General features: G+C 35.5%; 5 non-coding genes across 5 annotated transcripts; all 5 read left to right on the forward strand.

The window, feature by feature from the left end:
* The first annotated feature begins 1,393 nt into the window (after positions 1 to 1,393).
* Positions 1,394 to 1,465, forward strand: TRNAC-GCA (transfer RNA cysteine (anticodon GCA)). The gene has a single exon. It is a non-coding gene; the product is annotated as a tRNA-Cys (tRNA).
* A 3,734-nt stretch (positions 1,466 to 5,199) lies between these two features.
* On the forward strand, positions 5,200 to 5,271 carry TRNAC-GCA (transfer RNA cysteine (anticodon GCA)). Its single transcript has one exon. It is a non-coding gene; the product is annotated as a tRNA-Cys (tRNA).
* An 880-nt stretch (positions 5,272 to 6,151) lies between these two features.
* Positions 6,152 to 6,223, forward strand: TRNAC-GCA (transfer RNA cysteine (anticodon GCA)). Its single transcript has one exon. It is a non-coding gene; the product is annotated as a tRNA-Cys (tRNA).
* A 3,734-nt stretch (positions 6,224 to 9,957) lies between these two features.
* Positions 9,958 to 10,029, forward strand: TRNAC-GCA (transfer RNA cysteine (anticodon GCA)). The gene has a single exon. It is a non-coding gene; the product is annotated as a tRNA-Cys (tRNA).
* Positions 10,030 to 10,909: 880 nt separating this feature from the next.
* On the forward strand, positions 10,910 to 10,981 carry TRNAC-GCA (transfer RNA cysteine (anticodon GCA)). The gene has a single exon. It is a non-coding gene; the product is annotated as a tRNA-Cys (tRNA).
* Positions 10,982 to 12,738: the final 1,757 nt, after the last annotated feature.

The following is a 12,738-nucleotide window of genomic DNA, read 5'->3' on the forward strand; positions in this document are numbered from 1 at the left end:
GTAGTTCAAGAAGTCCCTGTTTCATAACCATATACCCTCTTCAATAGATCCTGTTAAAATGTTTTTCAACCCAATGCACTTTAAGAAACAATAGGATATATCATCATTTCATATACAAAACAATGTACAATTGGGTTTAACTCTGCTCTTAGCACAAAATCAACAAACTGCAGTAGAGAAGCAGTTACATTTTGCAGAATTTGTGCATTTGACAAAAGATTTTTTTTCCATGTTCCAAGATCTACATGTGATACGAAATGTATGAATTCTTGCAATGGAAACCTCACTGTATTTTACCAAGGCAGATAAAGGACATCCTTCGCACCCCATATACTTATAAGGAGGGTTTGGTGGCTGAAAATGCATTGCTTTGATGGTGATTGCATGTTGCTTGCACTTTGTACTTTTTACTGAATTAATAAAGGTGAACATTTCAGAACTTGGGGTATAGCTCAGTGGTAGAGCATGTGGCTGCAGATCAAAAGGTCCCTAGTTCAAATCTGGGTGCAACCTTGTTCAAATATTTTACCTGTAGAAATATTTTTTTAATTAAATAAATTGAAGAAAACATTTACAATCTTAGCATTTTATGTAATGAGCAACACATTTCTACATTTGAAATACTCCTGATCATCTCCTGAAACATAGGGTAAACACCATTAAGCTGTTTAGGATTTCTTCTACTGATACAAGCTGTCTTTTACATTCACCCAAGTTCTACTGGTGATATGATCAGTTTGAAATAGTCCATTGGAAGCTCATATGAATGTTATAAAACTGTGGTGGAAACCAATAATATGCCCTTAATGAAATGTATTAATTTGTACAGCTGACCAGAAGTGCACTGATGTCATTAGTTCTACAAGTTCCATACAGTCACCCACACTATCACCTTTTTATAAAGGGCAGTTTTCAACATTGAAGGGTTTATGTCAGTGGTAGAGCGTAGGAGTATAGTTCAAGAAGTCCCTGTTTCATAACCATATACCCTCTTCAATAGATCCTGTTAAAATGTGTTTCAACCCAATGCACTGTAAGAAACAATAGGATATATCATCATTTCATATACAAAACAATGAACAATTGAGTTTAACTATGCTCTTAGCACAAAATCAACAAACTGCAGTAGAGAAGCAGTTACATTTTGCATAATGTGTGCATTTGACAAAAGATTTTTTTCCATGTTCCAAGATCTACATGTGGTACGAAATGTATGAATTCTTGCAATGGAAACCTCACTGTATTTTACCATGGCAGATAAAGTACATCCTTCGCACCCCATATACTTATAAGGAGGGTTTGGTGGCTGAAATTGCATTGCTTTGATGGTGATTGCATGTTGCTTGCACTTTGTACATATTACTGAATTAATAAAGGTGAACCTTTCAGAACTGGGGGTATAGCTCAGTGGTAGAGCATTTGACTGCAGATCAAGAGGTCCCTAGTTCAAATCTGGGTGCCCCCTTGTTCAACTGTTTTACCTGTAGAAATTTTTTTTTAATTAAATAAATTGAAGAAAACATTTTCAATCTTAGCATTTTATGTAATGAGCAACACATTTCTACATTTGAAATGCTCCTGATCATCTCCTGAAACATGGGGTAAACACCATGAAACTGTTTAGGATTTCTTCATATGATACAAGCTGTGTTTTACATTCACCCAAGTTCTACTGGTGATATTATCCGTGTGAAATAGTCCATTGGAAGCTCATATGAATGTTATAAAACTGTGGTGGAAACCAATAATATGCCCTTAATGAAATGTATTAATTTGTACAGCTGACCAGAAGTGCACTGATGTCATTAGTTCTACAAGTTCCATAGAGTCACCCACTCTATCACCTTTTTAAAAAAGGGCAGTTTTCAACATTGAAGGGTTTATGTCAGTGGTAGAGCGTAGGAGTGTAGTTCAAGAAGTCCCTGTTGCATAACCATATACCCTCTTCAATAGATCCTGTTAAAATGTTTTTCAACCCAATGCACTGTAAGAAACAATAGGATATATCATCATTCCATATACAAAACAATGAACAATTGGGTTTAACTATGCTCTTAGCACAAAATAAACAAACTGCAGTAGAGAAGCAGTTACATTTTGCAGAATTTGTGCATTTGACAAAAGATTTTTTTTCCATGTTCCAAGATCTATATGTGATACGAAATGTATGAATTCTTGCAATGGAAACCTCACTGTATTTTACCAAGGCAGATAAAGGACATCCTTCGCACCCCTTATACTTATAAGGAGGGTTTGGTGGCTGAACATGCATTGCTTTGATGGTGATTGCATGTTGCTTCCACTTTGTACATATTACTGAATAAATAAAGGTGAACATTCCAGAAATGGGGGTATAGCTCAGGGGTAGAGCATTTCACTGCAAATCAAAAGGTCCCTAATTCAAATCTGGGTGCCCCCTTGTCCAACTGTTTTACCTGTAGATATATTTTTTTAATTAAATAAATTGAAGTAAACATTTACAATTTTAGCATTTTATGTAATGAGCAACACATTTCTACATTTGAAATACTCCTGATCATCACCTGAAACATAGGGTAAACACCATTACGCTGTTTAGGATTTCTTCATATGATACAAGCTGTGTTTCACATTCACCCAAGTTCTACTGGTGATATGATCAGTTTGAAATAGTCCATTGGAAGCTCATATGAATGTTATAAATCTGTGGTGGAAACCAATAATATGCCCTTAATGAAATGTATTAATTTGTACAGCTGACCAGAAGTGCACTGATGTCATTAGTTCTACAAGTTCCATACAGTTACCCACTCTATCACCTTTTTTAAAAAAGGGCAGTTTTCAACATTCAAGGGTTTATGTCAGTGGTAGAGCATAGGCGTGTAGTTCAAGAAGTCCCTGTTTCATAACCATATACCCTCTTCAATAGATCCTGTTAAAATGTTTTTCAACCCAATGCACTGTAAGAAACAATAGGATATATCATCATTTCATATACAAAACAATGAACAATTGAGTTTAACTATGCTCTTAGCACAAAACCAACAAACTGCAGTAGAGAAGCAGTTACATTTTGGAGAATTTGTGCATTTGACAAAAGATTTTTTTCCATGTTCCAAGATCTACATGTGGTACGAAATGTATGAATTCTTGCAATGGAAACCTCACTGTATTTTACCAAGGCAGATAAAGGATATCCTTCGCACCCCATATACTTATAAGGAGGGTTTGGTGGCTGAAATTGCATTGCTTTGATGGTGATTGCATGTTGCTTGCACTTTGTACATATTACTGAATTAATAATGGTGAACTTTTCAGAACTGGGGGTATAGCTCAGTGGTAGAGCATTTCACTGCAGATCAAGATGTCCCTAGTTCAAATCTGGGTGCCCCCTTGTTCAACTGTTTTACCTGTAGAAATATTTTTTTATTAAATAAATTGAAGAAAACATTTACAATCTTAGCATTTTATGTAATGAGCAACACATTTCTACATTTGAAATACTCCTGATCATCTCCTGAAACACAGGGTAAACACCATGAAACTGTTTAGGATTTCTTCATATGATACAAGCTGTGTTTTAAATTCACCCAAGTTCAACTGGTGATATTATCACTTTGAAATAGTCCATTGGAAGCTCATATGAATGTTATAAAACTGTGGTGGAAACCAATAATATGCCCTAAATGAAATGTATTAATTTGTACAGCTGACCAGAAGTGCACTGATGTCATTAGTTCTACAAGTTCCATACAGTCACCCACTCTATCACCTTTTTAAAAAAGGGCAGTTTTCAGCATTCAAGGGTTTCACTCAGTGGTAGAGCGTAGGAATGCAGTTCAAGAAGTCCCTGTTTCATAAACATATACCCTCTTCAATAGATCCTGTTAAAATGTTTTTCAACCCAATGCACTGTAAGAAAAAATAAGATATATCATCATTTCATATACAAAACAATGAACAATTGGGTTTAACTATGCTGTTAGCACAAAATCAACAAACTGCAGTAGAGAAGCAGTTACGTTTTGCGGAATTTGTGCATTTGACAAAAGTTTTTTTTCCATGTTCCAAGATCTACATGTGATACGAAATGTATGAATTCTTGCAATGGAAACCTCACTGTATTTTACCAAGGCAGATAAAGGACATCTTTTGTACCCCTTATACATATAATGAGGGTGTGGTGGCTGAAAATGAATTGCTTTGATGGTGATTGGATGTTGCTTCCACTTTGTACATATTACTGAATAAATAAAGGTGAACATTTCAGAAATGTGGTTATAGCTCAGGGATAGAGCATTTCACTGCAGATCAAGAGGTCCCTAGTTCAAATCGGGGTGCCCCGTTGTCCAACTGTTTTACCTGTAGAAATATTTCTCAATTGAATAAATTGAAGTAAACATTTACAATCTTAGCATTTTATGTAATGAGCAACACTTTTCTACATTTGAAATACTCCTGATCATCACCTGAAACATAGGGTAAACACCATTAAGCTGTTTAGGATTTCTTCATATGATACAAGCTGTGTTTTACATTCACCCAAGTTCTACTGGTGATATGATCAGCTTGAAATGGTCCATTGGAAGCTCATATGAATGTTATAAAAATGTGCTGGAAACCAATAATGTGCCCTTAATGAAATGTATTAATTTGTACAGCTGAGCAAAAGTGCACTGATGTCATTAGTTCTACAAGTTCCATAGAGTCACCCACTCTATCAACTTTTTAAAAAAGGGCAGTTTTCAACATTCAAGGGTTTATGTCAGTGGTAGAGCGTAGGAGTGTAGTTCAAGAAGTCCCTGTTTCATAACCATATACCCTCTTCAATAGATCCTGTTAAAATGTTTTTCAACCCAATGCACTGTAAGAAACAATAGGATATATCATCATTTCATATACAAAACAATGAACAATTGGGTTTAACTATGCTCTTAGCACAACATCAACAAACTGCAGTAGAGAAGCAGTTACATTTTGCAGAATTTGTGCATTTGACAAAAGATTTTTTTTCCATGTTCCAAGATCTACATGTGATACGAAATGTATGAATTCTTAAACCTCACTGTATTTTACCAAGGCAGATAAAGGACATCCTTCGCACCCCATATACTTATAAGGAGTATTTGGTGGCTGAAAATGCATTGCTTTGATGGTGATTGCATGTTGCTTGCACTTTGTACATATTACTGAATTAATAAAGGTGAACTGTTCAGAACTGGGGGTATATCTCAGTGGTAGAGCATTTGACTGCAGATCAAGAGGTCCCTAGTTCAAATCTGGGTGCCCCCTTGTTCAACTGTTTTACCTGTAGAAATATTTTTTTAATTAAATAAATTGAAGAAAACATTTACAATCTTAGCATTTTATGTAATGAGCAACACATTTCTACATTTCAAATACTCCTGATCATCACCTGAAACATAGGGTAAACACCATTAAGCTGTTTAGGATTTCTGCATATGATACAAGCTGTGTTTTACATTCACCCAAGTTCTACTGGTGATATTATCAGTTTGAAATAGTCCATTGGAAGCTCATATGAATGTTATAAAACTGTGGTGGAAACCAATAATATGCCCTTAATGAAATGTATTAATTTGTACAGCTGACCAGAAGTGCACTGATGTCATTAGTTATACAAGTTCCATACAGTCACCCACACTATCACCTTTTTATAAAGGGCAGTTTTCAACATTGAAGGGTTTATGTCAGTGGTAGAGCGTAGGAGTGTAGTTCAAGAAGTCCCTGTTTCATAACCATATACCCTCTTCAATAGATCCTGTTAAAATGTGTTTCAACCCAATGCACTGTAAGAAACAATAGGATATATCATCATTTCATATACAAAACAATGAACAATTGAGTTTAACTATGCTCTTAGCACAAAATCAACAAACTGCAGTAGAGAAGCAGTTACATTTTGCATAATGTGTGCATTTGTCAAAAGATTTTTTTCCATGTTCCAAGATCTACATGTGGTACGAAATGTATGAATTCTTGCAATGGAAACCTCACTGTATTTTACCACGGCAGATAAAGGACATCCTTCGCACCCCATATACTTATAAGGAGGGTTTGGTGGCTGAAATTGCATTGCTTTGATGGTGATTGCATGTTGCTTGCACTTTGTACATATTACTGAATTAATAAAGGTGAACTTTTCAGAACTGGGGGTATAGCTCAGTGGTAGAGCATTTGACTGCAGATCAAGAGGTCCCTAGTTCAAATCTGGGTGCCCCCTTGTTCAACTGTTTTACCTGTAGAATTTTTTTTTTAATTAAATAAATTGAAGAAAACATTTTCAATCTTAGCATTTTATGTAATGAGCAACACATTTCTACATTTGAAATGCTCCTGATCATCTCCTGAAACATGGGGTAAACACCATGAAACTGTTTAGGATTTCTTCATATGATACAAGCTGTGTTTTACATTCACCCAAGTTCTACTGGTGATATTATCAGTTTGAAATAGTCCATTGGAAGCTCATATGAATGTTATAAAACTGTGGTGGAAACCAATAATATGCCCTTAATGAAATGTATTAATTTGTACAGCTGACCAGAAGTGCACTGATGTCATTAGTTCTACAAGTTCCATAGAGTCACCCACTCTATCACCTTTTTAAAAAAGGGCAGTTTTCAACATTGAAGGGTTTATGTCAGTGGTAGAGCGTAGGAGTGTAGTTCAAGAAGTCCCTGTTGCATAACCATATACCCTCTTCAATAGATCCTGTTAAAATGTTTTTCAACCCAATGCACTGTAAGAAACAATAGGATATATCATCATTCCATATACAAAACAATGAACAATTGGGTTTAACTATGCTCTTAGCACACAATCAACAAACTGCAGTAGAGAAGCAGTTACATTTTGCAGAATGTGTGCATTTGACAAAAGATTTTTTTTCCATGTTCCAAGATCTATATGTGATACGAAATGTATGAATTCTTGCAATGGAAACCTCACTGTATTTTACCAAGGCAGATAAAGGACATCCTTCGCACCCCTTATACTTATAAGGAGGGTTTGGTGGCTGAACATGCATTGCTTTGATGGTGATTGCATGTTGCTTCCACTTTGTACATATTACTGAATAAATAAAGGTGAACATTCCAGAAATGGGGGTATAGCTCAGGGGTAGAGCATTTCACTGCAGATCAAAAGGTCCCTAATTCAAATCTGGGTGCCCCCTTGTCCAACTGTTTTACCTGTAGATATATTTTTTTAATTAAATAAATTGAAGTAAACATTTACAATTTTAGCATTTTATGTAATGAGCAACACATTTCTACATTTGAAATACTCCTGATCATCACCTGAAACATAGGGTAAACACCATTACGCTGTTTAGGATTTCTTCATATGATACAAGCTGTGTTTCACATTCACCCAAGTTCTACTGGTGATATGATCAGTTTGAAATAGTCCATTGGAAGCTCATATGAATGTTATAAATCTGTGGTGGAAACCAATAATATGCCCTTAATGAAATGTATTAATTTGTACAGCTGACCAGAAGTGCACTGATGTCATTAGTTCTACAAGTTCCATACAGTTACCCACTCTATCACCTTTTTTAAAAAAGGGCAGTTTTCAACATTCAAGGGTTTATGTCAGTGGTAGAGCATAGGCGTGTAGTTCAAGAAGTCCCTGTTTCATAACCATATACCCTCTTCAATAGATCCTGTTAAAATGTTTTTCAACCCAATGCACTGTAAGAAACAATAGGATATATCATCATTTCATATACAAAACAATGAACAATTGAGTTTAACTATGCTCTTAGCACAAAACCAACAAACTGCAGTAGAGAAGCAGTTACATTTTGGAGAATTTGTGCATTTGACAAAAGATTTTTTTCCATGTTCCAAGATCTACATGTGGTACGAAATGTATGAATTCTTGCAATGGAAACCTCACTGTATTTTACCAAGGCAGATAAAGGATATCCTTCGCACCCCATATACTTATAAGGAGGGTTTGGTGGCTGAAATTGCATTGCTTTGATGGTGATTGCATGTTGCTTGCACTTTGTACATATTACTGAATTAATAATGGTGAACTTTTCAGAACTGGGGGTATAGCTCAGTGGTAGAGCATTTCACTGCAGATCAAGATGTCCCTAGTTCAAATCTGGGTGCCCCCTTGTTCAACTGTTTTACCTGTAGAAATATTTTTTTATTAAATAAATTGAAGAAAACATTTACAATCTTAGCATTTTATGTAATGAGCAACACATTTCTACATTTGAAATACTCCTGATCATCTCCTGAAACACAGGGTAAACACCATGAAACTGTTTAGGATTTCTTCATATGATACAAGCTGTGTTTTAAATTCACCCAAGTTCAACTGGTGATATTATCAGTTTGAAATAGTCCATTGGAAGCTCATATGAATGTTATAAAACTGTGGTGGAAACCAATAATATGCCCTAAATGAAATGTATTAATTTGTACAGCTGACCAGAAGTGCACTGATGTCATTAGTTCTACAAGTTCCATACAGTCACCCACTCTATCACCTTTTTAAAAAAGGGCAGTTTTCAGCATTCAAGGGTTTCACTCAGTGGTAGAGCGTAGGAATGCAGTTCAAGAAGTCCCTGTTTCATAAACATATACCCTCTTCAATAGATCCTGTTAAAATGTTTTTCAACCCAATGCACTGTAAGAAAAAATAAGATATATCATCATTTCATATACAAAACAATGAACAATTGGGTTTAACTATGCTGTTAGCACAAAATCAACAAACTGCAGTAGAGAAGCAGTTACGTTTTGCGGAATTTGTGCATTTGACAAAAGTTTTTTTTCCATGTTCCAAGATCTACATGTGATACGAAATGTATGAATTCTTGCAATGGAAACCTCACTGTATTTTACCAAGGCAGATAAAGGACATCTTTTGTACCCCTTATACATATAATGAGGGTGTGGTGGCTGAAAATGAATTGCTTTGATGGTGATTGGATGTTGCTTCCACTTTGTACATATTACTGAATAAATAAAGGTGAACATTTCAGAAATGTGGTTATAGCTCAGGGATAGAGCATTTCACTGCAGATCAAGAGGTCCCTAGTTCAAATCGGGGTGCCCCGTTGTCCAACTGTTTTACCTGTAGAAATATTTCTCAATTGAATAAATTGAAGTAAACATTTACAATCTTAGCATTTTATGTAATGAGCAACACTTTTCTACATTTGAAATACTCCTGATCATCACCTGAAACATAGGGTAAACACCATTAAGCTGTTTAGGATTTCTTCATATGATACAAGCTGTGTTTTACATTCACCCAAGTTCTACTGGTGATATGATCAGCTTGAAATGGTCCATTGGAAGCTCATATGAATGTTATAAAAATGTGCTGGAAACCAATAATGTGCCCTTAATGAAATGTATTAATTTGTACAGCTGAGCAAAAGTGCACTGATGTCATTAGTTCTACAAGTTCCATAGAGTCACCCACTCTATCAACTTTTTAAAAAAGGGCAGTTTTCAACATTCAAGGGTTTATGTCAGTGGTAGAGCGTAGGAGTGTAGTTCAAGAAGTCCCTGTTTCATAACCATATACCCTCTTCAATAGATCCTGTTAAAATGTTTTTCAACCCAATGCACTGTAAGAAACAATAGGATATATCATCATTTCATATACAAAACAATGAACAATTGGGTTTAACTATGCTCTTAGCACAACATCAACAAACTGCAGTAGAGAAGCAGTTACATTTTGCAGAATTTGTGCATTTGACAAAAGATTTTTTTTCCATGTTCCAAGATCTACATGTGATACGAAATGTATGAATTCTTAAACCTCACTGTATTTTACCAAGGCAGATAAAGGACATCCTTCGCACCCCATATACTTATAAGGAGTATTTGGTGGCTGAAAATGCATTGCTTTGATGGTGATTGCATGTTGCTTGCACTTTGTACATATTACTGAATTAATAAAGGTGAACTGTTCAGAACTGGGGGTATAGCTCAGTGGTAGAGCATTTGACTGCAGATCAAGAGGTCCCTAGTTCAAATCTGGGTGCCCCCTTGTTCAACTGTTTTACCTGTAGAAATATTTTTTTAATTAAATAAATTGAAGAAAACATTTACAATCTTAGCATTTTATGTAATGAGCAACACATTTCTACATTTCAAATACTCCTGATCATCACCTGAAACATAGGGTAAACACCATTAAGCTGTTTAGGATTTCTGCATATGATACAAGCTGTGTTTTACATTCACCCAAGTTCTACTGGTGATATTATCAGTTTGAAATAGTCCATTGGAAGCTCATATGAATGTTATAAAACTGTGGTGGAAACCAATAATATGCCCTTAATGAAATGTATTAATTTGTACAGCTGACCAGAAGTGCACTGATGTCATTAGTTATACAAGTTCCATACAGTCACCCACACTATCACCTTTTTATAAAGGGCAGTTTTCAACATTGAAGGGTTTATGTCAGTGGTAGAGCGTAGGAGTGTAGTTCAAGAAGTCCCTGTTTCATAACCATATACCCTCTTCAATAGATCCTGTTAAAATGTGTTTCAACCCAATGCACTGTAAGAAACAATAGGATATATCATCATTTCATATACAAAACAATGAACAATTGAGTTTAACTATGCTCTTAGCACAAAATCAACAAACTGCAGTAGAGAAGCAGTTACATTTTGCATAATGTGTGCATTTGTCAAAAGATTTTTTTCCATGTTCCAAGATCTACATGTGGTACGAAATGTATGAATTCTTGCAATGGAAACCTCACTGTATTTTACCACGGCAGATAAAGGACATCCTTCGCACCCCATATACTTATAAGGAGGGTTTGGTGGCTGAAATTGCATTGCTTTGATGGTGATTGCATGTTGCTTGCACTTTGTACATATTACTGAATTAATAAAGGTGAACTTTTCAGAACTGGGGGTATAGCTCAGTGGTAGAGCATTTGACTGCAGATCAAGAGGTCCCTAGTTCAAATCTGGGTGCCCCCTTGTTCAACTGTTTTACCTGTAGAATTTTTTTTTTAATTAAATAAATTGAAGAAAACATTTTCAATCTTAGCATTTTATGTAATGAGCAACACATTTCTACATTTGAAATGCTCCTGATCATCTCCTGAAACATGGGGTAAACACCATGAAACTGTTTAGGATTTCTTCATATGATACAAGCTGTGTTTTACATTCACCCAAGTTCTACTGGTGATATTATCAGTTTGAAATAGTCCATTGGAAGCTCATATGAATGTTATAAAACTGTGGTGGAAACCAATAATATGCCCTTAATGAAATGTATTAATTTGTACAGCTGACCAGAAGTGCACTGATGTCATTAGTTCTACAAGTTCCATAGAGTCACCCACTCTATCACCTTTTTAAAAAAGGGCAGTTTTCAACATTGAAGGGTTTATGTCAGTGGTAGAGCGTAGGAGTGTAGTTCAAGAAGTCCCTGTTGCATAACCATATACCCTCTTCAATAGATCCTGTTAAAATGTTTTTCAACCCAATGCACTGTAAGAAACAATAGGATATATCATCATTCCATATACAAAACAATGAACAATTGGGTTTAACTATGCTCTTAGCACACAATCAACAAACTGCAGTAGAGAAGCAGTTACATTTTGCAGAATGTGTGCATTTGACAAAAGATTTTTTTTCCATGTTCCAAGATCTATATGTGATACGAAATGTATGAATTCTTGCAATGGAAACCTCACTGTATTTTACCAAGGCAGATAAAGGACATCCTTCGCACCCCTTATACTTATAAGGAGGGTTTGGTGGCTGAACATGCATTGCTTTGATGGTGATTGCATGTTGCTTCCACTTTGTACATATTACTGAATAAATAAAGGTGAACATTCCAGAAATGGGGGTATAGCTCAGGGGTAGAGCATTTCACTGCAGATCAAAAGGTCCCTAATTCAAATCTGGGTGCCTCCTTGTCCAACTCTTTTACCTGTAGATATATTTTTTTAATTAAATAAATTGAAGTAAACATTTACAATTTTAGCATTTTATGTAATGAGCAACACATTTCTACATTTGAAATACTCCTGATCATCACCTGAAACATAGGGTAAACACCATTACGCTGTTTAGGATTTCTTCATATGATACAAGCTGTGTTTCACATTCACCCAAGTTCTACTGGTGATATGATCAGTTTGAAATAGTCCATTGGAAGCTCATATGAATGTTATAAATCTGTGGTGGAAACCAATAATATGCCCTTAATGAAATGTATTAATTTGTACAGCTGACCAGAAGTGCACTGATGTGATTAGTTCTACAAGTTCCATACAGTCACCCACTCTATCACCTTTTTTAAAAAAGGGCAGTTTTCAACATTCAAGGGTTTATGTCAGTGGTAGAGCATAGGCGTGTAGTTCAAGAAGTCCCTGTTTCATAACCATATACCCTCTTCAATAGATCCTGTTAAAATGTTTTTCAACCCAATGCACTGTAAGAAACAATAGGATATATCATCATTTCATATACAAAACAATGAACAATTGAGTTTAACTATGCTCTTAGCACAAAATCAACAAACTGCAGTAGAGAAGCAGTTACATTTTGCAGAATTTGTGCATTTGACAAAAGATTTTTTTCCATGTTCCAAGATCTACATGTGGTACGAAATGTATGAATTCTTGCAATGGAAACCTCACTGTATTTTACCAAGGCAGATAAAGGACATCCTTCGCACCCCATATACTTATAAGGAGGGTTTGGTGGCTGAAATT

This window comes from Ambystoma mexicanum, chromosome 4q (assembly GCF_040938575.1).
Source record: "Ambystoma mexicanum isolate Mex_15411 chromosome 4q, UKY_AmexF1_1, whole genome shotgun sequence".
Classification (NCBI taxonomy): domain Eukaryota; kingdom Metazoa; phylum Chordata; class Amphibia; order Caudata; family Ambystomatidae; genus Ambystoma; species Ambystoma mexicanum.